The following is a 27783-nucleotide window of genomic DNA, read 5'->3' as shown; positions in this document are numbered from 1 at the left end:
AAGGCAATTATAATTATAGATCAGTACCTAACAGTTCAACTCACATCAGCATTTCACGTGTATCTCAGACTTAGTGCTAATCAGCTATCAGATATAAAATGCTAAAAACAAAAATAAACAAGTCTTAAATTCTGGAAAAGTCAGAGAGCTCCTGAAATTAACCTAATATTGGTAATCAACATTGCACGTGAACAGAGTGTCTCCCTCCCCCACAATAAATGGATTAAACTGGAGAAAGACTGCCATCTAGTGATGGCCCATTTCTAACATGCTTTGAAACTTAAATTTGATGTGACCAAGCAAAGAGGGGCTGCTTAAAAATCTAAAAACTATATTCTATAATACTTGCTAGCCGAAGTCTTATAACTTGTTATTAAATTATATTTTATATAAAGTACTCTAATGTTTAAACATCCGTTTCTAATAGAAAGCAGGATCTTGAAAACATGCTTTTGACATGTGTGCCATAGGTATGTCACAGTTAAACAAGACTACAAAATAAACTGCACCACTGGTTTAATTATTTGTGATAATCCAAAGAATATTCTGGTACCTAGTGAAAGGTAAACAGGAAGATATGTTTGGAAACTAGCAACTTTTAATAGCCTACATTTTTACTCAACTACATAAATGCTGCCTTGTGGAGTCTCATTTCCAAAAAATCCCAAATAAACCACAGGTTTTTGTAAAAAGTAAAATGTTTTACCCTAGTGTCCATATCTGACACATACTTCTGAACATTCCACCTAGATTAAGAGAGAGATTTTAATTTATAAAACACTGCAGGAATTCTATTCAACAAAAATATTTATGATTCCCAAGTACTGAATCATTACAGGATTATATCACTTGCAGGAACTTACATCAGCTCCAATCTGTCAAAAGAGAAAATAAATAAATAATGTAATGAGCATGTGTTATCTCATTTAAATCCTAGGCATCTTATAAATTAGACATTATTCCCATTTTATAACTGAGGAACCTAAAACCCAAGAAGATGAAGTAACTTGCCAAATCCACACAGCTAGAAAGTGTTCTCTGTAGTACATCAGTCTGTCTCCTTTTAGAGCAAAGGAAAGTAAGAAAGTCACATGGACCTCTAAAACGTTAGAGGTGAAAGAGGTCTCGGGGATGGAATACAAAGCTTTTATTGTACAATGGAGGAAACTGAAGCCAAGAAAAGTTAAATGCCTTAATCAAAATTATATTGCTTGTTACTGATACACCTGGGCCTGACTCCCAAAGAAAACAGGAAAAACTAATGCAATGTGAAGCCTGACACAAAGCTAAGTGGTTTTTAAAAAGACACACACACACACACACACACACACACACACACACACACACACACACACTTCTACTTTATGATGAGTTAGCTGCCTATTAGTTGTGCCTACACAACAGCTATTCCATTCTTCCTGCTGGAAGAGTTCCAATTCGTTCTGGTATTTCACCTTTCCATCCTACCGCAAGGGGTAAATACTAATTTAGACCAATCATGGTAATTCCATTCCCCTTGTCAGTGACCAGTTAACAGATGACACAACTCACTGATGGAAGTAAATGGAAGTTTGGAAGTGAGGATCCAAGGAAAGGTTTCTTTCCTGAAGGATGCAGGAAAAGAAACTGCTTTTCCTACTTTGGACATTGTCCTGTACAATGCTTAGGGATGCAGCAACCATCCTGAGAAGAGAGGAGATATTGCCAATAATTTGAGGATTGCAAAGGGGAAAGATGGAAAACAACTGGGTCCTTGATGATGAACCAATCCTGAAACAGTCCTATCTCCAGCCTTCACGTTATGTGCATTAATAAATTTCCTATTTTTAGGGAAACTTCCTATTTCCACTTTGTCTCAATAGTCTGCTACTTTCAAAGGAAAGTATCCTAAATGCACAACACTGTTCATTCTTCAAAGGTAGCAGGCAAATCAAAGAAACAACCAGCAGCCAGTCAAAGTCTAAACATGGCTAAGGAATCCTGTTTCCAGGACCTAGACTGCTGCTCTTCCTGGTTTTCTTCTTAGTTAAGAGTTAACTCCCAATTCACTCTTCAAATCTCAGCTTGCACCTTACTTTTTCTGGAAACCTTCTCTAATCACATAGACTCTGTTATGTGTTCCTCCTTTGTTATTAATGCCATCACAGAATCTATTTAACTATATTCTGATTACCCATTCACTTGTCAGTTTCCCCATACCAAAATGTTAATCTTCTGTGTGTTGAGACTGTGTCTTACCCATTTTATCTCCAGCTCATAGCACAGAGCCTGGCACAGAGGAGATCCTCCATGTATGCTAAAGATAGAGAAAGAGAAGGAAGGGTAGGAAACTAACATGTGGGTTTCTGACTGCCTCAAAGATGGATGCAAAAGAGTATCATATCAAACAAAGTTTATCTGTTGAGATGTTTTCAGAACCAAGGAGAACTTCAAGACACAAAAGACTGAACGTTTTGCTTTTGTTTTTGATTAGTCCAAGAAAACATTCCAGAATTTTTGTTCTTTTCTTTTTCATATATATGTTTTTTAACTTCTGTCATGGTTTTAGTCCTGAAACATTTTCTTCTTATTAAGCTCCATAAAAGCATCATTAGTATTGCTGTTTATTCCAAAAGTTAAAAATAAAGTGGAAAAACAGATTTGAGCAGGATGTTGAAAGAGAAACTGCAGGAGGTCAAGAGGATTTTAAAGTCCCTTCCCTTCCTTACTTCAGTTTGTCTATCAGTTTAATTCAGACCTTCCTATGGTAATTTGGATGCTCTGAGTGCAAAACGTGAAAGTAGATCACTGTATATCACCATCCATGACAGGGGAAGCATATGCTAATTGATGAAGTCTAAGCTGAAGACTACACCCAAATGTTTTTGGACTGCCACAGGAGATCAAATACATTCAAATCCTTTTCCCACCTTTGCAAATACCAAGGTATCCAACTGGCTTCACTAAGATAGCCCACGCAACCGAAAGAAGTTGTGATGGAACTCTCCCTCAAGGCAGGAAGGGAACCCCACACTTCCATTATGGCTATTTTCAAAGGGATAAAAACAGGGTAGAGAAGTTTCAAACGGCACCTAGCCAAAGAGCCTACTAAAAACCAGGTATTGGTTAAATAGCACAGGAAAGTGGAGAAGGGGACCTTGTCACAAAACATCAGTCAAATCAACAACAGACTATTAGGAAATAAACTAATGAAAGCAAGAAAACTCCAAATTAAGGATACGGAGACTGCTCTAACTACTACCATGATAATGTCACACTGTTAGAACAATTAATCAGCATAGGCAATTGAAGACACAAAAGCACTACAGGATATGTTAGTGGCTTCATCTTGGCCTCTGTATCAATTTGCATTAAGTGCAATAAGATTTATTTCATTGCAGCTTTCAGTGGTGGTCATAAAATCTGACAGCTAAAAGTTGGGTTTCAGATGCTGCTGCCAAATAAAAGAAGTACTCCATCTACAGCCTGGTGATACTGATTGAATCTAATACAGTTGGTATAGAGAGGGTTATAATTAACATTGGTAGATTAGCTCCAGTTTCACTGCATGGAATTCAAAGTGTCAAGTTTAACACTTAAACATGTAAAGTTAGAACAAAATGAAACTACTGACTCACTTACTATCTACCACCATCATAATGTGTCTGAATCTAGTGTATGTTAGTAGAACTCTTCAAGATCCTTTACAAAAGATTTAAGTATTTAATTTAAATAATTACTCTGAAGAGCTATGAAAATATTTTAAAAGACTGCCTATTAATTGAAGAAATGCTTCAGATTCTCCACACTTAAAATTATCATTATGGTTCCAATGACAGGGATCATAAAGGTATTCATACAGAAAAACAAACCAATGGGGTCAGGTATTAGAAACACTTAAGTGAATAGTCCTGGTCTCCTTATGCATGTAGATTTAATGTGGGCCTAACAAAATTAGACCAGCCAAGTTTCCCAGAATCACTAAATCAAACTATAATAAATGTGACGTCATTTGTAAATGTGTATGTTGCGTACAGTATGTATGTACCTACATAAGTACACATTATATACATATATATGTACGTTATATAGTGTGTATGCTATATGTATGCGTCTGTGATACACACACACATGCACGAAACAAACACACACGTACATACTTTTCTGATTTTCTGAGAAAGAACCAGACTTGCCAACATCACATTCAATTCCTGGTCTAATTTCACACCCCATGGCCAAAAATGATCACAATTTGAGACTCCTTAAGGCTATAAGCAATGAAGACCCTGAAAGGAGGATGGATAAAAGGTATCAGAATAGTTTCCATCCTAAACAATGATGGAGAACTAAGTAGGCAAAACAGAATAAAGTTCCATGAACAATATGTAAGACTGGATATACCATGAAAAACCTTTCTACTACTAAACTTCTAAAACTGCTGCATTAAGTTTCTAAATCTTTTTTAGTGCGTGGCTAAGCAAAAAAGAAAATAAGGAAAATTTCCAGAGGCTAAAACAAAACTGGAACAGGAATCCAGATTCTACCAATCCCTTATAACTAATGCTTCTATTTTATAGCTATATAGAGAACAAGATACAAAACCTAGGGCCCACAAGAGACTGGGAGTCCAATGAGAGGCCTCCAAGTGAATAAAGCCAAGACACCCAAGGGCTACACCCTTAGTGAAAGATGTAGAAAAATTCTTCCCCATAAAAGGAGGCTGAAAGGAAACTTACTTGTTTTGGGTGGGGAAGCGGGGAGACGGACTCCTGGGATAATTTGAAACCACAACCTAGCCTTCTCACCCAAAGGGAGGGCCCACGTTCATACTTAATATTACCTGTGTGGTCTGAGATATCTCAAATTGAGAATTTATCTTAAAAGTCTGGTTGTTAGTGCCCCCAGAAAACTGACTGAAGAAAAGGAAAAGCTTCTCTAGAGGAATACATCTTAACAACAGTTCTAATTATTTTCACAAATAATAACATTCCTTTGAGCTGAACTCAAGTATCAAAAACCATGAAACACACAAGGAAACAAAGCATATAAACAAGAATCAACAAAAACAACAGAATCAGACTTGCTTGAAAATAAATATGTATATATTAAAAATAAATGTGTAATATGTTTAAAGAAACATGAGGGAATTACCAAAACAAAAACAGACACACTGGAAAAGATAGAACTTTCTGAATAAAAACTATAATTACTGATACTTAAAAATTTAATAAATGGGAAGGGACAATATTTAACTAGGAAGTATGCGTAAAACTTATACAAAATGCAGCACAGAGACAAAAGATGCAAAATGTCTTAGTCTGTCAGGCTGCCATAACAAAATACCATAGATTGGGTAACATAAACAACAAAAATTTCTCTCTCACAGTTCTGGAGCTGGAAGTCTGAGATCAGGGTGCCAGCATGGTCAGGTGAGGGCCCTCTTCTGGGCAGCCAACTTTTATCCTCACAGGGCAGAAAGGGCAAGCAAACTCTCTGGGGCCTCTTTATAATGGCCCAGAAAACTAATCCTGTCCATGAAGCCTCCACTCTCTTGACATAATCATCCCCAAAGGTCCCACCTCTTAATCCTCTTAATACCGTCACCTTGTGGGTTAGGATGTCAACATATGAATATTGATGGGACACAAAACACTCAACCTATAGCAGGAAACATTAAAGAAAGGTTAAGAACATGGAGAATAAGATGGGTTTAATGGGAGCTCTAGTAAAAAATAACAAACAGCTTTCCTGGTGGCACAGTGGTTAAGAATCTGCCTGCCATCTGCCTGCCAATGCAGGGAATACGGGTTCAATCCCTGGTCCAGGAAGATCCCACATGCCTCGAAGCAACAAAGCCCGTGCGCCACAACTAGTAAGCCTGCACTCTAGAGCCCGCGAGCCACAACTACTGAAGTCCGCGCACCTAGAGCCCATGCTCCACAACAAGGAGAAGTCACCGCAATGAGAAGCCCGAGCACCGCAACGAAGAGTAGCCCCGCTCGCCGCAACTAGAGAAAGCCCGCGTGCAGCAATGAAGACCCAATACAGCCAAAAATAAAATAAATAAATAAATTTATTAAAACAAACAAACAAACACGTAATATTCGGAGAAATAGCTGAGGATTTCCCAGAATTGATAAAAGATACAGGAAGTTGTTATCCTCAAAATAAAAAGACAAACCTATAAGCCTCACCAAAAGAAGTCCCCCAAGAGAGGAAAAGCACTCTTCTCTATTCAGCTCTGTCTACCAACATTTAGAACTGGCTGCCATTCTCTTCATGACTCAACTACAGTCGTGTGTAGAACCTTACACTGATGGAGCTAATTATACAAATACATGAACCGTTAGCAGCATCCAAACATTTGGTGTGTCTTTTACCAACTCATTCTTCCACGACTAGAACATTTATTCCAAACTACTGCCATTCTCTTTAAAAGTCCAACGTTGATCCAGCAACTTACTTTTGCCACCTAATTTCGTAAAGAAAATACAAGCTTATTAGGCATGAATCTTCTTAATTTCCTGCATTCCAATATACAAGTCTATCTATATCTCTATCTACCCTTACATTTGTGCATTCCTATCTCAATAAAACAAACATCCTACCTTACTTATAAGACTAATCCTATGTTCTAAAAATCTCCTTTCTCCTGTACCCCATCAATACTTTTTTAAATGTCTGTACTTTTAATGTTTCAGCTCTACTGACTTCTTTTTCTTAACAAAACATGTCCCCTCTTAACAAAATAACTTGGCGATTTTTTGTGTTTTTTAAATGAAGTACTATTAAATTAAAATCTCTCTTCCAATAATTTTAATCTGGTATCCTTTCTCTTTCCCTCTTTCTCCTTTCACAGTTAAGATTCTTAAAAGAGCAGTCTATACTCACTGCCTCCATTTCCTCAAATTGGATTTGCTCTTCGATCCAGCGTAGCCTGTTTCTTACCCACATCCCCCCAGTGAACCTATTTTGCTAAGGTCAATAAAAGCCTACTAATTGTCAAATCAAATATTCATTCTTCTGTTCATCATTTACTTGACTCCTCTTTTGTATGTGCCATCGCTAACCACCTCCTCTTTCTTAAATATCTACTCCCAGGGTTTCTATTACATTCCCCTTCTCAGTCTCCAAAAATTCTTCGTCCTTCTGGCCCTCAATACCTGCTTGGACTTCATCTCTTCTCATTCTTCATACTCCCTCAGAGATATCACCAATACTTCAGCTTTCACTGTTAATTAAACATCTTTGGTTCCCAAATCAATAACAAAGCATATCCTTCAAATCCTATAAACCTGAATATTCAACCACCATTCATCCTCAAACACATCTCAAAACAGTGCATGTCAAAGGTTAAAATCATTAACTTTTCTACCCAAACCTGCACATCCCTCCTATATTTACCATCTCAATTGAAACAACCAGAGCCACCCAGTTACCGACACTAGAAATACATAAGTTAACCTTGACGCCTCACTCCACCTCACACCTCCCTCCAACTAATCAATCACTAAGGCCTCCCAATCTAATTCCATAATAGCTTTTCTATGCTTTTCTTCCTCTCTATCCTCCTCTGCTACTGCCTTGCCCTGCGTCATTATCTCTCCTCCAAGCAATTGTTTTCACCTCCCTCTCCTTATTTCCCTAAAAATCCATGTTCGATACTTCTCTCACAGTAATCTTCTTTAAATGAAATATGATCATGAAACACACACACACCACACACACACACAAACACACGCATACCACAATTTAGGGTTAAGTCCTGTCTCAGGATCAAGTCCAAAGTCCGTAGCATAGTATGTAAGACCCCTCCATGTACAGATTTATCTCTGAATACTCCCCACACTCACTCTACAACTCTACTTGAAGTTCCTTGAGTGTGCTATGTAGTCCCTCTACCTACAATCTCCTTACTATCACTTTATCTGGGAAATTCCTCCTCATCCTTCAAGATTCAGCTCATAACACACCCCTACTACTAAAACTACTAACACTCCCTTCCTACTACAACTACTATACCCTGATATAGAAACTCCCCTCCTTACAAACTAGGCAGAACCTAAGAAACTGTTCATAAAACCAGCAAGAATTTAAGCTTGCACTGTCTGGAGACATTTACATCAAATAGGATTGTGAGTCCATTCTTTGAATATTCATACTGAAGGTTACTTTTCTCCTACTTACTGATATGCTGATATTAGGCATCTTTTCCCAAAAGAAGCCAACTTCAACTACATTAAAAACCTGTTACATCAAAAAATCTACAAACAATAAATGCTGGAGAGGGTGTGGAGAAAAGGGAACCCTCTTGCACTGTTGGTGGGAATGTAAATTGATACAGCCACTATAGAGAACAGCATGGAAGTTCCTTAAAAAACTAAAAATAGAACTACCATACGACCCAGCAATCCCACTCCTGGGCATATACCCTGAGAAAACCATAATTCAAAAAGAGTCATGTACCACAATGTTCATTGCAGCTCTATTTTTACAGTAGCCAGGACATGGAAGCAACCTAAGTGTCCGTTGACAGATGAATGGATAAAGAAGATGTGGCACATATATACAATGGAATATTACTCAGCCATAAAAAGAAACGAAATTGAGTTATTTGTAGTGAGGTGGATGGACCCAGAGTCTGTCATACAGAGTGAAGTAAGTCAGAAAGAGAAAAACAAATACCGTATGCTAACACATATATATGGAATCTAAGAGGGAAAAAAATGGTCATGAAGAACCTAGGGGCAAGATGGGAATAAAGACACAGACCTACTAGAGAATGGACTTGAGGACACGGGGAGGGGGAAGGGTAAGCTGTGACAAAGTGAGAGAGTGGCATGGACATATATACACTACCAAACGTAAAATAGATAGCTAGTGGGAAGCAGCCACATAGCACAGGGAGATCAGCTCGGTGCTTTGTGACCACCTAGAGGGGTGGGATAGGGAGGGTGGGAGGGAGGGAGATGCAAGCGGGAAGAGATATGGGAACATAAGTATATGTATAACTGATTCACTTTGTTATAAAGCAGAAACTAACACACCATTGTAAAGCAATTATACTCCAATAAAGATGTTAAAAAAAAAAAACCTGTTATAGCATGTAATAGCCTATTTTTAAGAAATATATTTAAAATTCTATTTTAAAAAAATGAAGAAACAAATTCTGTTAAAACACCTAGACCTATCCTTGATAAGAAGTCATATAAGATAAGTGGTACCCCTTTACAGTCACAGTATCCTCATTTACCACCTGGCTCTCATTTTGACACTGTGCAAATCTGAACCATCCTTGAACCTATGAAACCATGTGTGATTTGAGGTAAATTTCACCAGAAGTACTATCATCCTGTTTTGCCCTAAAGTTCTTGAACAAATGCATAATAATATCCTAGAAATTAATGGGCACCACCACTAATGACATTCACTGATGGAAAGCTGAATTGATACTTTTGTTTTGAAATGTTTATTTGTTCATATTTTTGAAAGGGTACTACACTGAGCACTCTACACAGTAATGATTTATTTACATGTCTATATTCCCTACAGGACCATGAGTTCCTTGAGGGTTTACACCTGGAACAATGCCCACCTCCCACAGAGAAGACATTATAAAGTGACAAAGGGCCTAAAGCAGTGCCCAAAAATGTTTCAACATTTAGACTTTCTCCAAAGACAAGCACTAGAGTTAATAATAAACATTCTTGCTTCAAAAGTAAATTCAAGTTCTAGCAGTGCAAATAATTTGTACTTCAGCTAAAATGCTAAATAGAAAAGGAAGGAATTAGAGGAAGAAGGAACTTAGAAGGTTCAAGGAAATCTACTGTAGAAGTGTCTGGGAATAATTTATTTCCCTAGCTCTCCTCAAACCTTCTCTGGAAGCTAGGAAAAGGAAGATGATTAAATTGCAACAAGACCTGGCTCTGAAGGGAACTGGTATTTCTGGCCCTTGTTGCCAATAGAAGGGGAAGGGTGACAGCAGTCCCTAAGGGCTTTTAGAAAAAAATTGCTTCCAGGTGGAAAGTTTTTATGGTACTCTGCAGCCTGGAGCCATTTTTTGCTTTCCTTCTTAACTACTGATGATTAAACCATGGACAATCAGACTGCAACAATGGAAACAGCTCCCAAACATCATGGTTATATGCTCCAAATTACCAAGCTAACTCTCAAAGGAGAGAAAAAAATTTGTTGGCAAAGTCTGTCTTTTTTTAAGGGGGAGGGCAGGGTGGAGTCTGTTAAAGATTTGTATTTGGTAGAACATAAAAGTAGTCAAGAATTCTGTACCATAATGATAAACATTAGTCTCATACCCAGACTAGACACCATAATGTACAGTCACGGAGAGCTGAACAAAGGGCAATGCTAAATGTCCTGCTATTTAGCAACTTTTCATTACTCTATTTTGACCTGGATCAAGTGTTCTATTAAATGGTTATCATAGGGGTATGCAGAGAAATCCTACCACACATCATATGGAACAGCTAAGTTGATTTATACCTGATCATGGTTTTGAAAAAACTCTGAGGTGCAAGTCTGAGTTTGTAATGATGGCTCAAGAACATGAGGGGGGAAAGTTACGTATAGTACCAACTCATAAGAAAAGCAAAGAAAATTAGAGGCCAATCATTCAACCACCCAGAAACTCAGTCTAGGAAATCTTACTATACCGATATCACCCAGAACATTAAAGGATAAATCCAGCTCAAAATTACAACAGTAAACATAAGCATTTTAAAAATAATGTACCAAGCCCTCTGCTGAACATTTTACATACACTAACTCACTTATTCCTCAAAAATAATCCTACTGGAGTAGTTACCATTATCATCATTTCACGCATGAAGCAACCTTTCTGACATTGCCAGTACACAAAAACATCTACCTTCCCCAGGTTGCTACAGTTATATCAAGGAAAAGATGAAAGAAAAAGGATGAGAGGGAAGAAAAGGAAAATGGGACAGAGGAAGATGAGCACAAGAGGGAGGAGGCAGAGGAGAAAATCACCAAAATAATACAAATAATACAAATGGCATGTTTGAATAAGGCAATTGTGACTTTCTTCTTTCTACTTTTCTAACTTTTTATTTTCTTAAACATGTATTGCTTTTATAATTGAAAAAAGGAAGTGCATTTTTAAAAGTCTAGAATAGTACCTGGTTCATAGTAGATGCTCAATAAAATACTAATTAAAATTAAAAACCAAACAAGAACAAACACTTCAGAGTAACCTGGGGCCTAGTTTTTAATAATTATTCAAAAACAATTATGTAAAAAAATAGAGAAGAATTTCTTCTCACAATCTATCACCTACAAACCCAAGAAGCAATCACCACTGTTAGGAAATTTTTTTTTTTTTTTTTTTGGTCACACTGCCGCAGCTTGTGGGATCTAAGTTCCCCAAGCAGGGATCGAACCCATGCCCCTCTGCAATGGAAGCGTGGAGTCCTAACCAATGGACTGCCAGGGAATTCTGGAATTTTTAAAATTCAGTATCTCTTCTATATTCTAACCTTCTCATTACTGATCATAACTTCAAAATGTATTTAAAACATACATATATTTGATACCCCGAAATTTTTTATTTGAAAACTCACATAGCAGTTTCCTAGAGCCCTTCCATAGCAACTATGAACCTCACCAATTAATGTTCTTTCATGATCCTTCAAATGGGAGGGGAAGAGGGGAGCCTCAATGGTTATTACCATGGAACCTCTGATCTATTACTCGATTTAAGTAACTTGATTTGTGAATTGGAAAAGTAAGCCATTTTCTGTTGTTTCCTATACCACTAACATGATATGCAAAGAACTCCCTACCAATATCATAAAGCTATTTACAAAAAAACCTTCATGTTTTAGACGAAAATAAATGAGGACCCACCCCTCCTCTCACACCATGTTTCCATTAGGAATCAATACTGTGTCTTTTTTTCACAGAAGCATTTGCTTAAGGACAGTATATACTAGGCCATTTTAAAGATCTCTCTTTAATATGGAAATACAGAAATGTACAGAAAAAAGGAACCTCAGAAATGACTGGCCTTAATTTGCAGATACAAGTTCAATTTTTTTTAAACATCTCTATCACATACTTGTCTAGCTTCCACTGAAACATCTCTGGTAAAGGGAAGTTCATTACAAGGCAACCAATCCCATTTCAATAGCTATTGCAAAGTTCTTATAAAAAATAAAATTTGCCTTCCTATAATTTTCACCATTTATCTTATTTTTGCCCTCAAAGGACCACCAAAAACGAGTTCTTGGTCCCTCCTTTCCCTTCTCCAGACTCAACAATCCAAATTATTCAACTATTCTACATACAGCCTTTCAACTCAGGCTTTTACCCTCTGGACACATTCTAGTAGTCAACATTCTTAAAATGCAACAAAACAGTCAGTGTAGTACAGTAGTCAAGAGCACAGCCTTCAAAGTCAAACTTCCTGGATTCAAGTCTTGGTTATTAATTTTGTGACCTTGGGAAACTTATTAAACTTCTCTATACTTTAGTTTCCACGTCTATAAAATGTAGATAATAATAACAACCATTTCATACAGTTGCTGTGTAAAGATTAAATGGCATAATGTAAGTAAAGCATTCAAAACAGTACATGGCACACAGAAAGTACGCTATAAATATAAGCAATTTTCAGATCAAACATGGCCAAAACAGGAAAATAAGACTCATCTCCTTTAACTTTGTTACTCGGCCTTATTAAAACAGCCTAATGCTTTAGTGTTTCTGGCAGTTATATCATACTGTACATTGAGCTTAAAGTCACATAAAATCTTTTAATTTGTTTTTATAATACATTGCTATACTCATTCAGTTGATATTCTGAATCTACTACTTACTACCTATTACAATTATAATCCTTTTTCCAGTCTTCTGAGATCTTTTGAGACATAATTTTGTCATTAAACCTTCCATGTTCATGTTTTGCTTTGTTAAGTAGGTACATGAATATTTTCACAAAAGAAAACTCAACTATGAGGAAGGGCAGAAACCCAAGCAACTCTAGGACCTAAGAAAGGAGAACCCTGGAAAACACCAGCACATGTGAGATTTTCTGGTTCCATTTTAAGGGGGAAGGAAGAACTGTTAATCACATAAGGTCAAGTAGAAAGCTTGAAAAAGTAAATGTTCAATTTCAAAAAAAAAAAAAAAAATCCAGGATACAAAAGAAATCACCAACCCCACTTTCTTTAGCCAAGATTCAGCCCCCCAACTGTGTCCAACTTGGAGAGAACTTGCTATGAGCCAAAGCTTTTAATGTCCCTCCTTTTTGAAGGCACAGTGGAAACAATTCCCTAGAACAAAGGAGTTGTGTCAGCGAGCTCTCTGCTTTTTCAAGTTAGAAGGACAGTTGATTCACACCATGTGTCAGCAAGAAACACCAGTCAGAACCAAGTGAGATAAATTTTAGGCCTCCTGAGCTGTTTAATATTAAACTGCAATAAACCATCTTTACAGCAAATTATTAACAAAATACTTGTTTACCCTCCCGTTTATATGCTTCCTTCCCTTGAAAAGAAATTCTAAGACAATTCATAATTCCAAGGTCACATATGCACCATCAAGAAATCATTTTCAAATGTCAGCATCCAGAACCAATGATCTGGATCATACTCCCAAAACATTGCCCTGGCATATCAGTCAGCCTTGCTATACAGTCCTTTGTGTTCCAAGATAGGGCTAGTTTAAATGCTGGTCATTGTCTTTGATTAAGACTTTACTTCTGTCATTAACTCTTTCTGCATGGAGTCATCTTAGTATCCACTCGAGTCAATAAATTTACTTTATACCTAGACCAAGAAATAAAATATATGTTCAACTACATAAATGACACTAAAATGATCTTATTTTTAATACTTTGAAAGATAAAGATCTGAAACAACCTTGATCTATATGGACTTACATGGAAAAATGGTTCTAAAACAATCAAAATAAAATTTAACAGAATGAGTGATACCAAAACTCACACCATAAAAAAAAAGACTGGAGACAGACTAGCTTAACATGTTAAGAGACATTTTTCTGAAAACAGAGGTCACTAAAGCCAAATGATTGGTTCAATACAAGGAATTAAGTAATTTACAATGGGTAACTGGGAAAAGTAAATTGCCTGCCTTTCAGAAATGACCCTATGATTAAAGTTTGTTATATAATTCGTTAGATATCTACCTGAGGCCTAATGCATATTTTCATTACTTATCTATCATCATCAGTTATATATTATCAGTTAATCTGGTCTAGATCATATAACTTCTTTGGAGAATCTGACACCCTACACAGGTCAATTCTCAGTCAACAAAATGACAATCTAATATGGCCCCAAACATCACTGAAGAAACAAATATTGCTTACCAGTAAATTACTTCTCCAGAGGGTTATATTTAGGTCACTCTCCAAAAGCCATGGAATATCACTATCACACTCCAGTTCTCCAATCTAAGGAGTAACTTGATTGTTTACTTAATGAGGGGAAATGGGAGCAATTTTTTTAAATGTTCATGATACACTAAACCAGAAGAAATAAACTTTTAAAAGGCAAGAGAAATTTGACTAAGTAATAAAATAACCAAATAATAAAATAAAATGACCACATCAAGTTAAACAGAAACTGTTTTCTCAGAAACTTAAGAAAATTGGCTATACCAGGTGGTTTGGACATTTTACCATCATAGGCTCACTTAGTAAGCATTTATTGAGAATTTACTAAAATGAAGACAAGAATGTTTCCCTTTGAGGAAGCACATACTATAATAAGAAAGGCACAAGGAAACACAATTGAAGGTAATTATAAATTATAAATCTGTATAGAAATTAATATAATGGTTAAATCTGTACACTTAAATCTGTACACCTAAATCTGTACAGCATCATAAAAACATAATGTTCGCTGTGGAATTGGATTAATCAGAAAAGACTTCTTGGAGTTGCTGAAAACCAGTAAAAAAAAAAAGGAGGAAAAAAAAAAAACTTAAAAGGATACAGAGGAGGGAAAAAAGAACACAAACAAACAAAATGACTGCAGATTTGTCATCCAAATTATGTAAGCAAGAAGACAATGGAAAGATATCTCCAAAGTGCTGAAGGAAAAATTGTAGACCTAGAATTCTATAGCCAGCAAACATATTCTCCAAAACCTAAGGACAAAGATTTTTTTTTTCAGACAAAATCTTAGAGAAGTTGTTACCAGCATGCCTGCACTACGAGAAACATTAAAGTAAGTTCCTTAGGTGAAAAGAAATAAAATCAGGTCAAAATATGGATCTATACAAGGGAATACAGAGCATAGGAAATGATAAAATAAAGATTTTTATCATTTTTTAAATTTATCTAAAAGATAACTGAAAGTTTAAAGCAAAAATAATAGCAATGAATTGTGGAATTCATAACATATGTAGAAGTAAAATACATGCTAACTATAACTCAAAGGTCAATGGGGGGAAATGAAATTATACTGTTACAAGGATCTTATGTTATACATGAATAGGTATAATATCATTTGAAGGCAAACTGTTGTCTTAATCAGTTCAGGCTGCTATAACAAATTACATAGACTGAGTGGCTTAATAAAAATTTATTTCTCACAGTTCAGCAGGCTGAGAAGTCCAAGATCAAAGCACAGCATATCCAGCATTTGGTGAGGGCCAGTTTCCTGGTTTACCAGACAGTCATCTTCTCACTGTATCCTCACATTGCAGAGAACAGAGAGAGAGAGAGAGAGAGCAAGCTCTCATGTCTCTTCTTACAAGGGCACAAATCCCTTTCAAGAGGGCTCCACTCTCATGACTTCCTCATGAATTAATTAACTCCCAAAGGCCCCACCTCCTAATATCATCACATTGGCAGGGGAGTGGGGGGGGGGGGGGTAAGGTATCAACATATGAATTTTGAAGGGACACAAAACATTCAGGCAATAGCAAATGTAATACGTTAAAGATGCATATTGTAAACCGTACAGCAACCACTAAAATATATATATAACAAAAAGGTATACTGAATAAGACAATAGTGGGGGAAAATTGAATCCTAAAATATATTCAGTTAATCTAATTTAGTTAAGGAGAGTAAGAAAAGAGAAAAAAAGGGACAAAGAACAGATGGGACAAATGAATAATAAATAGCAAGATAACAGACTTAAACCTAGTCAAATAGGTAATTATATTAATGTAAATGATTTCCTCTTTTCCTGCTTTCTTTCTAATTAATTAAGTATACTTCCATTTCCCCCTTCCCATCTTTTGAGCTATTGTTGTGATTCCTTTTGTGGTGCCTTGGTGTAGTTTTGTTACTTGTGTTTACCCTGCTTGAGGATCTTTAAGCTTCTTGGATTTCCATTTTAATATTCCAGAGAAAACCACTTGGAGCTTTTTAAAATGTTTCTGGTTCTTAATTTTGTGGAGGTAAACCCATATCTGTAAAACATATAATAATATTGCTTTTTTTAAAATCAGTTTAGATATTGTCTTTCTCCTATAATCAGAGCAGATTTACCTCATCATACCATATCATTCTCCCTCCCTCTCCTCTCAACATACTTATACCACTTTTAGTTTTTCTAAAGGTTATTTTTGTAATTTAATATACTATGCTTAATACTGTACTTTTATTTCTTAATAATATACTTATGCTTTTATTTCTTATATCATTATCTATGACTACCTTGACCCCCTAATTGTGCAAAGTGAGGCATTAGCTCTCCCTTACTTTCTCTTCATTTCTTTTCCTCACTTTCTTCCAACTGCTGAAGTGAATTTTACATTGACTGGGTTGGGTTAATAACATATATATTCTGTTCCAGAATCATACTTGTCTATTATGGTTTACCAGTATTTTGTCTTTAAAACCAATAAACAACATTTGTATTAGTTCAACTATATAAATATTCTTCACTTTTAAGCCAGGTTGTACACTAAGATTACCATTCCTTTCTTATTGGAATCCCCACCTTTTTCTGGAAAACTCTCTCTTGATGCTCCCATTTCCCCTGCTCCAATCTGAACTGACACCTATCCAGGCTTTCTGCATACCTATTTTTGATGCTCTTTCTTGGTTGACTTACAGAGCTGCTAAGATGATCAGAAATTAAGGGAACAAAATGCTGGAGACCAGGGGAAGAATGAGAAGGGGTGTGCCAACATTCTTTAGTCACTTTTTCCCAAGATATTTGCCAAGTCTGCACACAAGAGGCTAAGTTTCCAGTATAGGAATCAAGCAGAAGAGGTAGAGAAATCAGCTTTTGACAGTTTTGTGGCACTGAAGTGACATAAATTAGAGACAAGAAGTAAAGATCCTAGAGAGGAAAAATGGTAAACAACACAACACTCTTCTGTTTTTCCCTCAATACATGCACTGAATTCTTAACCTACAGCAGGCAAGAGGCTAAGACGACAAGCAAAAAGCCTCTGAGAAGCAGAACAGAGTTTTAGGTAGTCTTGAGGTATGGAGTAAAGATTAGAATGCAGTGTCCACCTGAGGAAAGGGGCCCTAATCATCACTCCAAGGCTGTTTGGAAAATGTGAAGGACTATAGCAAAAGGCTGTACTGAACCAGAGATAGCCATAGTTCTGTCCCTGACTGGATTCAGATCACTGCCACTCTATCCACCTTACCGAAAAAGACGGGGTTGGGGGGAGTTTAACCTTCTCTTACGGAAGAGAAGGTTACCCAGAACCTCCATGAGTTTTTTATCTCCATGCAGTCCAAAATTACCAAGCATGCCAAGGGAGAGGACCACATAACTGAAAATCAAGATCCACAGATGATCCAGATATTGAAATTATGAAAAAAGGACTTTGAAATGTCTATGATTAATAAGGAAAAAAAAAAGGAAAAAGATGAACAAAATAGAAAGATGGAAAATTCACCAGAGCCTTGAAATCTATGCTATTTAAAAATTGAGAAAATTCAGAAGTGAAAATGTAATTTTTAAAATTAAGAGTTCCATAGATGGTTTATCAGCAAGAGGAGATTAGTGAAGATAAATTAATAGAAAACATCCAGATTAAAGCATAAAGAGGAAAGTAGCACGTGGTTTCTAAAGTTGGCCGCAGGAATAGGGCGTTCTCTTTGTCGCACAAGTGGCATGGCCCGTTTAAGCCAGTAGTGGAGGCGCTGAGTGAAGCTGTAGTGGGCGTGTTCAAGGATTCGCTCTGGGTCCCCTAAGGTGTTTCAGGCAAAGGTAACAGGCTGAATGATGTGGCACAGTGCCCTCCCCATGCAGGATGTGCTTTGGCCAGTACATTTAAAGTTGAAGTTTGCTGCTAAAGATGGCAGATCCAGATGTCCTCACCGAGGTTCCTGCAGCATTGAAGCAGTTAGCCAAGTATGTGATCCGGGGATTTTATGGCATTGAGCATGCTTTGGCCTTGGACATCTTGATCTGAAACCTCTGTGTGAAAGAGGAGGACATGCTGGAGCTGCTCAAGTTTGATCAGAAGCAACTTCGATCAGTCTTGAATAATTTAAAGGGAGACAAATTCATCAAGTGCAGAATGAGGGTGGAGACTGCTGCAGATGGGAAAACCACTCACCACAACCACTACTTTATCAATTATCGTACTCTTGTTAATGTGGTAAAATATAAATTGGACCACATGAGAAGGAGGACTGAAACTGATGAGAGAGATTTCACCAACTGGGCCTCCTTCAAATGTCCCATCTGCAGTAGTACTTTTACAGATTTAGAAGATAATCAGCTCTTTGATCCCATGACAGGAACTTTCCGCTGTATTTTCTGCCATACAGAGGTAGAAGAAGATGAATCAGCAATGCCCAAAAAAGATGCACACACACTTTTGGCAAGGTTTAATGAACAAACTGAGCCCATTTATGCTTTGCTTTGAGAGACGGAGGATGTGAACTTGGCCTATGAAATACTTGAGCCAGAACCCACAGAAATACCAGCCCTGAAACAGAGCAAGGACCGTGCAGCAACTGCTGCTGCAGCTGCTGGCCTGGCAGGTGGGCACCACCAGGAAGCATGGGCCACCAAGGCCCCTCTTATGAGGACTTATACACTCAGAATGTTGTCATTAACATGGATGACCAAGACGATCTTCATCGAGCTTCACTGGAGGGAAAATCTGCCAAAGAGAGAACTATTTGGTTAAGAGAGAGCACTCTCCAAGGAGCATATAGTTCTGAAGAGATGAAGGAAGGTGGCTTAGATACAGACTCGTTTCAGGAGCGTAAGGAAGGCCGTGCGGGGCCAGATGATAATGAGGAGGTCACACGAGCACTGCTCATTCATGAGAAGAAGACCCCCTCTGCCACAGCAGGCTCAGTGGGGGCAGCTGCTCCTGTGACCACTGCCAATGGCAGTGACTCCGTGAGTGAGACCAGTGAGTCAGACAATGACTCTCCACCCCGTGCGGCAGCTGTGGCTGCACATCATGGGGAAGAGGATGAGAAGGAGAATGAATTTGAGGAAGGAGCAGACGACCCCACTGTCATGGTGGCTGGCCGTCCATTCTCCTACAGTGAAGTGAGCCAGAAGCCAGAGCTGGTGGCCCAAATGACACCAGACGAAAAGGAAGTGTACATAGCAATGGGACAACGCATGTTTGAGGACCTCTTTGACTGAGCTTTCCCTACCTTTTCCTCCTTTCTATAATGCTCATTTCAAAAAGAAATTCCCTACCTTTGAAGAAAGTGTTTAGTGGCTTTCTGCACCTCTTGATGTAAATCAACTGTTAATCTTGTGCAAAGAGTAATGGGAGAGAAAGTTTGATTTTTATGCCAGAAACTTCCCCACGATGTAGGTTGGCTATAAGCATTCCCTTTCCTATTACTACAGTATTAATATTTTGCTATATTTCTTTAACTAATCTTTTTCCTTTCCCTTTTAAGACACATTTTCTCCCTTCTGAAATGAGTGCGAGAAGTCTAAAGGTAAATTCTTCATGTCTGCCTGTAGAAGCTCACTTTGATAGGTTACAGGAATTCACTGATCACATCCTTATCTATTCTGACCAAGCATTCCAAACAGCTCCTGATATTGCTGCCAACCAAGCAGCTCGGCAACAGGCAAATCACTGATGAAGGAAAAAAAAAAAAATCTTAAAACTTCATATTGCTTCACAGTTTAGGATGGAGTCAATATGTAAGGGGAGGTGGGAGTGTGTGTGGAAGAAGGATGGTTATGCGTAAATCTCATGATTAATACCTAAACCAAAATTGGTGTCTTTAGAACTGACTTGACTGACAGATATTGTTTTGCTTAATGCCTTTTGGTTTGTATGTTGGATAATAGAAAACAGAAAGTGTGTTTGGTAAGCCCGTAGGAAGAAATTAGAGAAAAAACATGGACTTAGGATGAGGAGTCCATGCAAAAGGGTTGAAGAGTGGAGAGTACTGGGAACAGTACCTTTTAACATTGTCTGAGTTTGTGCTGATTTGGAAATCCTTTATATAAAGCTGAGACTGGTCCCCTTCTTTTTCAGTTCTTCCACAGTGCTATAAATTGTTTAAAGAGGCCATTCCAGCAGAAATCAGCATATGACAATTGATTACTCTTCTCTCTTTTTTTTTCTCTCAACATTATTGAAGGCCTTGTCTCTTTTGATTCTTGTCAGGCATGGTATTTTAGAGTGCATCCAGTATATCGCTGAGCATAATCTCAAGGAAAATACTTTATTTTTGGTTCTGATATGCAGCATGGTATTATTCCTTAAGGCAGAACTTTAAAGAACTTTCATACAAGGGTCTACAACAATTGTATTTTTATAATATTTTCCCTTGCATTGTCATTTTAAGTATTTATCATTTTATAGTACATGTGTAAAGTTAAGATAGATTTTAAACATCTGAGCCTTGTATAAAGTAATGATTCATTTACCTGGGTTGTATTATGACTGAATATTGATAATAAATCTATTTTATACTGACTGAAATTTGTTAATCTAGCTCTGTAACACCTTGGAGCATAATTAAAATGAATACTCTTCCCATTTAAAAAAAAAGCATAAAGAGGAAAATAAAAATATATAAAATACAGAAGACTATAAAAAAATATGAAATATATGGGATAGAGTCAAAATGCCTACCCCAGCAGTTCTCAAACTGTTTGGCTTAAGGATATTTTCATACTCTTAAAAAATATGGAGTTCCCCAAGAACTTTTGTACATGTGGTTATATTTATTGACATTTATCACATTAAAAATTAAAGCTGAATAAGAATTTAAACATAAGAATACACAAGCATATATTACATTAGCCATTAAAACAATGACTGTCTTCACATATCATATAGCCTCTGGAGTACTTCACTATATTCTCCTGCAAGAATGTGAGTAAAAGAAGAAAACAATATCTTAGTGTTACTAGGAAAATAGTTTTAAATTTGTGACTCTGCAGAAAGAGGTCTAGTCTTTCTATAATGGGGGAATAGCAATATTTAAAACATCATAGTCAACTATTTCCCGAAACTAATGAAAGACATCAATCCACAGTTTGAAGCTCTACAAACCCGACAGGATAAATACAAAGAAAACTATACCTAAGCACCTCATAGTAAAACTGCAGAAAACCAAAAACATAGTAAAAAATATTAAAGGAACAACGTTAAGATTAAGAGCTAACTTTTTAACAGGAAATATATGTCAAACAACAATTGAATTATACAGTAAAGTGCTGAAAAAAATAAACTGCCAGCCTAGAATCTAAAACTAGTTTAAAAAAAAAAGTCCCTTAAAAATTAAGGCAGGCAATGTAAAATGGTACATCCACTACGGAAAACAGTTTGGCAGTTCCTCAAAAAATTAAAAATAATTTACCATATAATCCAGCAATTCTACTTCTGGGTACATAGCCAAAAAAAGTGAAATCAGGGACTCAAAGAAATATTTATACATCTATGTTCATAGCAGCATTATTCACAACAGCCAAAAGGAGGAAGCAATTCAAATGTTCATTGAAGGATGAATGGATAAACAAAATGTGGTACACATACAATGGAATATTATTCAGCCTTAAAAAAAGAAGGAAATTCTGACACATGCTACAACATGGATGAACCCTGAAGACGTTATCCTAAGTGAAATAAGCCAGTCACAAAAGGACAAATACTGTATGACTCCACATATATGAAGTACTCAGAAGGGTCAGATTTATAGAGACAGGAAGTAGAATAGTGGCTGCCAGGAGAAGGGAAAGGGGAGAATGAGAAGTTATTGTTTAATGGGCACAGAGTTTCAGTTTGGGAACATTACGAAAATTCTGAAGATGGATGATGGTGATGATTGCACAATAATGTGAATATACTTAATGCCATTAAACTGTACACTTAAAGATGGCTAAAATGGTAAATTTTGTTATGTATGTTTTACCACAATTTCAAAAGAATTAAGGTAAAATAAAGACACTTTTCATACAAACAAGCAAAAAAATAAGAGAATGTGTCAGTATTAGGCTTGCATTCAAAGAAATGCTAAAGAGAGTTCTTCATGCAAAAAGAAAGTAATCTCAGAATAAAGCACAGAAATGTAGGAAACCAAAAAGGGGTTAACATAAATGAACACTGACTCTACAAAATAATAAATATAATGTCTTGGGGCACTAAATGATATGTAAAATTAAAATTCATGACAGCAATAGATTAACAGATGGGAAAGGGTAAATGAAAATAAAGTGTTATATGGTCCTAGTAGTGTCAAGGAAGTGATAAAAGAATTAATTTATATTATACTTTAATGAGTCAAAGATGCATGTGGTAATCCTTAGAGTAATTCCTATAGATTAGAAAAAGAAGAACCAAAAGACAGCAAAAGAAAAAAAAAGAAGAAGTCAATAATCAGGAAAAGGAAATTCAGCAGCCATCAGACCTTTCTACAAAACTGAACACCAGAAGACAATACTCAGGGAAACAAAATATGAGTCAAAAGTTTTAAGTTCAATGAAGCTGTCCTTTGAATGTACAGTCTACAGAGCAGCCATTCTGAATATACAATAACTCAAAAATTATTGTTTATATAAGTCCTTCTGAAGGTAACTGGTAGAGAAAAACTCCAACCAAACTAAATGACAAGAGAAACTTCAACAAAAAAGACTGGAAGTAATAAGGGAACATATTTAACTGTAACTCTAAGACAAAAAGATCAGATTAAGAGTGACAAAATATGGTATATAAAAATAGTATGTGATAACACAACACTGTAAATCAACTATACTCTAATAAAAATTTTTTCAATAGTATGTAAAAATTATACAACTAATAAAAAGAAGAGAGAAAAGATAGAAAGTAGTATAAGCTGGTGATGTTTCATACCTCATAACTGGGAGTCAAAGCTAAGCAAATCAGGTACAAGTCTACAATCCCTAATCTAAAACCCTTGGGGTTTAGTTTAGTAACATTAGTAACTCTGCAGCAAATGTAGGAATATTCACACAAGTGGTAAATATAAAGACTATCACTATCTCACATCAACTCACATCAAGTTTTGTTGCCAAATGAATTCAGACAGCTTTTGACAACAAATGGTTCAGAGCCTTTGGAATTTTCAAATTGCAAATGAGAGATTATGAGCTAGCAGAATTCTAAACATTTTAAGACTATAAAGTAAAACACTAAGATAATATTATTGACTAATATTTGTGGTCACAGAAAAGAGAGGGAAAGAAAATACAGGAAATTCTACTGTTTCTGTCAGATGAGGAACCAATAAATACTATCCTCAAAAAAGAGGGGGGGAAAAAGAGAGACTGAGGATACAATTCAAAGGAAACACAAGGACAAAAATATAATTTTTTAAAAATTGTAAGAAAAAACAGATCATGAGATCTTCACAGTAGTATCTTCCTCCACCCCCCCAAAACAATTCTTTTACTTGATACTAAATTATTTTTAAACGATGACTACAGTGATCCAAATTCCCAACTTATTGTACTTGCAGAATGAACAGCTGATAAGCACAAAAGTCACTAGGGGGCAGCAGAGCACAAGGAGTGTCCTCTAAAAAGCCGTGAAAACTCCAAAGGACTTATATAGCCACTTATCAACTGCTCAAAACCTCTCAGTCATTCACAAGCACAAAAAGACACTCACCAATTAATCTGTAAAATCTGTTAAGAGATTCATTATATTACTTCATAATTTTTTAACTTTTATTTTGAAATAACTTCACATTGTACAAATAATAGAGAACTCCTATTTAGCCGTTATGCAGAATTCACCAATTTGTAATGTTTTTGCCACATGTTTTATCACTTTCTCTTCTACATAATGTACATGTATGTTTAGAATATGTTGCATGTATTATACCCTTAAAACTACAATGTGGGGCTTCCCTGGTGGTGCAGTGGTTGAGAATCTGCCTGCCAATGCAGGGGACACGGGTTCGAGACCTGGTCTGGGAAGATCCCACATGCCGCGGAGCAACTGGGCCCGTGAGCCACAACTACTGAGCCTGCGCGTCTGGAGCCCGTGCTCTGCAAGGGGAGAGGCCGCAATAGTCAGAGGCCCGCACACCGCGATGAAGAGTGGCTCCCGCTTGCCGCAACTAGAGAAAGCCCTCGCACAGCAACAAAGACCCAACGCAGCCAAAAATAAATAAATAAATTTATAAAAAAAAAAAAACTACAATGTGTATTTCCTCTCTTATCTAACTACAATACAATTATCAAATTCAAGAAATTTACATCGATACAATTATAATCTAATCCATAGTCCATATTCCAATCCTGTCAACTGTCCCAATAATGTTCTTTAGAGCGTTTTCATTTCCTCCTGGAGAGTATCTGGCCCAGGACCATGTATTACATTCAACTGTCATGTTTCTTCAGTTTCCTTTCATCCAAACTATCAGCTCTCCAGCATTTTAAACACAGTTTTCAATTTTTATACTATTAAATATTAAGAACCCTAAAGAACTTAGGGTTCAGTAAATATCAATATTTACTGTATTAGAAATTAAAACTGAAAATTAGAAAATATTAATTCATTAATATTAACAACCAATAATATTTACATGTTAAAGAATATTTTATGAAAAATAATTTTATATTCTGAAATAAACAAATAAAAAATAGTTGGAAGAGTCTTTTGCATTTGTGCAAATATCTTTAATGTCTGCAGAAGATATCTGGACTCTATAACCACTTCTACATTAAATCTATTAAAATGTGGGGTTTTGGTTACAGTATATAAAGAAAACCCAGCCTTGTACATATGTAGTTGGAAAAGGGAGAAAGTATTTTTAAAGCCTTTTCAGAAAACTTTATATATATATATATATATATATATATATATATATATATACACACACACACACACACAAATTTATGACACAACCTCAAAACTTGATGAGTTTTAGATTAAAATTCATTGGTCTATCTTACACTTTGATGAATCTTTTACCCATGTATGATTTTGTAACATCAGGTATTGTTCATTTGAAAAATACTGGTTCGCTGGGTTTTGCAGGTCTTGCAAATGTTGATATATTTCATTATACAATTCAAAAAATCACATTCATTATATCACCACTCAGTCCCATAAGAAAAGTTTGTAAGTACTGTCAATCTTTAGGAGGGCGACAGGCTACATCTGAAAATATAAACAGGCAGCAATAGTAAATTCCACACAAGTAGTGCAAATAACAAATCGGCCATTCTGCAGAGCACAATAATAAAAACTGACTTAAAATCTAGTCATAATATGATTCATACTAGTAATGAAAAAACTGTCATTTTATATACTGATAAAGAGTCCCTGGTTGATCTTTAGTCTGTTTATACCAAAAAGTCATCTTTTCAATTCAGGAAAGGGATATACAAATTTCACTAGCCAACACCTTCAAGCATTCATGGGTATTAGTCATCTCCTATTCCTTCTGAACACATCACATCTTTGGGTTAAAGGCTAGCATGCTCAAGCAAAGGTTTTCCAAAAATGCCATGTTTCAGAGGAAAGTTAAGATCACCAATGAACTCCAAAGTTTATTTCCTTTAGGTTTGTGAGTTTTCTAAAAGGTGTTAAAGTTCAAAAATATAATAAAGAAAACAGATTAGTGAAAAAAGCAAGATACAAAATCCATATGTATCTATCCATATATAACACAATATATATATATAGTGCATGTGTACATTAATAATATAATATAAACATTACAGTATTTATAATAACATTTAGTCCATGTTCACTACTTATAAAGGACTGTTCTAAACACTTTGTATGTATTATCTTGCTTAATTTCAAAGCCATCCCATGATATAGAGTAACAGTATTATTTTCATTTTACATACAAAGAAACTGACTCACAGATAAGATAAATTACTTGCCAAGTCACAGAGCCAAGATTAAAGTATAAGTATACTGACATGGAATCCCACACTCATCTATTTCTCTATCTGCCCATAAAAAAAGAATATATAGGAACTTCCCTGGTGGCGCAATGATTAAGAATCTGCCTGCCAATGCAGAGGACACGGGTTCAAGCCCTGCTCCGGGAAGAGCCCACATGCCGTGGAGTAAATAAGCCCGTGCACCACAACTACTGAACCTCCGCTCTAGAGCCCACAAGCCACAACTACTGAGCCCGCATGCCACAACTATTGAAGCTCGCACACCTAGAGCCCGTGCTCCACAACAAGACATGCCACTGCCATGAGAAGCCCGTGCACCGCAACGAAGAGTAGCCCCCGCTCACCACAACTAGAGAGAGCCCGCGTGCAGCAACGAAGACCCAACGCAGCCAAAGATAAATAAATAAATAAATTTATTTTTTTAAAAAAGAATATATAATATACATATATGAAATGTACATAACTTGCTGCCCCAATACAAAATACACATAACTTTATAAATATACACGTTACATAAACACATTGTATGCATTTTTCAACTACACAGAAAACATTTGCTAAAAATGTAAAACACATTGCCAAGAGAAAAACACAAGAGTCCCATGTTGCAGTCTTACCTAATACCAGCTTCACCCTGTGTCTGCAGATGCCTGCTTATAGTAATCTATTAAACTGTTTTGCTAAAGTTAATTCACATAGAGTTTCTATAACTTGCAACCAGAGTCCCAAGCAATATAAACATGTATTATTTTCATACTCGATAAAAAGGCAAAAAAATATTTCTGCACTGTTTATTTCTTTTAAAGAAATGGTCTATGTGTGAGATGTTGTATTATGTTGTATTATTAAAATATAAACTCCAAGAGAAAAGGAATAATTAACAGCTTAATAAACAACAAAACAAGCCTGCAATGCAATGAATTTTCCAAATTTCTAAAGGCCCCTATGCCAGTAAAATCAAAACAAGTAAAAAAAAAAACATTCTTTCACTAGAGCCAAAAAGGATTAGAAGAACAAGTTTGTCCATCACTTTACAAAATAACCTGATTATACAGGAATTTTCTACAGCATTTTTCGTTGTTATTATTGTTCTTTTTTTCCTTCTATGTATCTTCAAAACATCATATATGTAGGATGAAACTGCTTTAGGAAACCTGAAGGATTCAGTTCCCTAAAATATTATATTTTAACCTTGAGGAACTGCTATATACTCTCAGCTGCATTCATGTAACTTGGCAAACTGACAAAGGTTTCCTTCAGCAGATATATAGCAGATGAAGTAACAGGAGATGCAGTAAGACCCAATTCTAAAGTGACTGTTTTTCCACTTTAAACTACCTTAGGCTACCTGACACCAAATTTCACTGAGTTGATGGCAGTGTCTGATGTGTTTGCTTTACCTAAAAAAGAGGAAATCAAAGAAAAAAAGAAGGAAATAAAAAAACTGGCCCTCAACTATCACAACTCCCTTTACAATGATGCTTCCTCACTTG

The 27783-nt window shown here is 36.3% G+C and overlaps 1 protein-coding gene and 1 pseudogene across 6 annotated transcripts in view; one reads left to right on the top strand and one right to left on the bottom strand.

The window, feature by feature from the left end:
- EXOC6B (exocyst complex component 6B) overlaps positions 1-27783 on the bottom strand; it is a 717372-nt gene that overhangs the window by 632636 nt on the left and 56953 nt on the right. Inside the window, exon 1 of one of the 5 annotated variants that reach the window (XM_082356338.1) lies at positions 15577-15625. The exons of the other annotated variants lie outside the window; for them this stretch is intronic. The gene's annotated coding sequence lies outside the window, so the exon portion shown is untranslated. Of the gene's footprint in view, positions 1-15576; positions 15626-27783 lie in introns of those variants that run through there. 5 annotated transcript variants of the gene reach the window in all.
- LOC309611635 (general transcription factor IIE subunit 1 pseudogene) lies at positions 16410-27269 on the top strand (annotated as a pseudogene). Its single transcript has one exon. The product of its transcript is annotated as a general transcription factor IIE subunit 1 pseudogene (transcript).

The sequence above is a fragment of the Balaenoptera borealis genome, assembly GCF_965194805.1.
Source record: "Balaenoptera borealis genome assembly, chromosome: 15".
In the NCBI taxonomy this organism is placed as follows: Eukaryota; Metazoa; Chordata; class Mammalia; order Artiodactyla; family Balaenopteridae; genus Balaenoptera; species Balaenoptera borealis.
The sequence above is the reverse complement of the archived record's forward strand: the minus strand, read 5'-3'. Positions and strand labels throughout refer to the sequence as shown.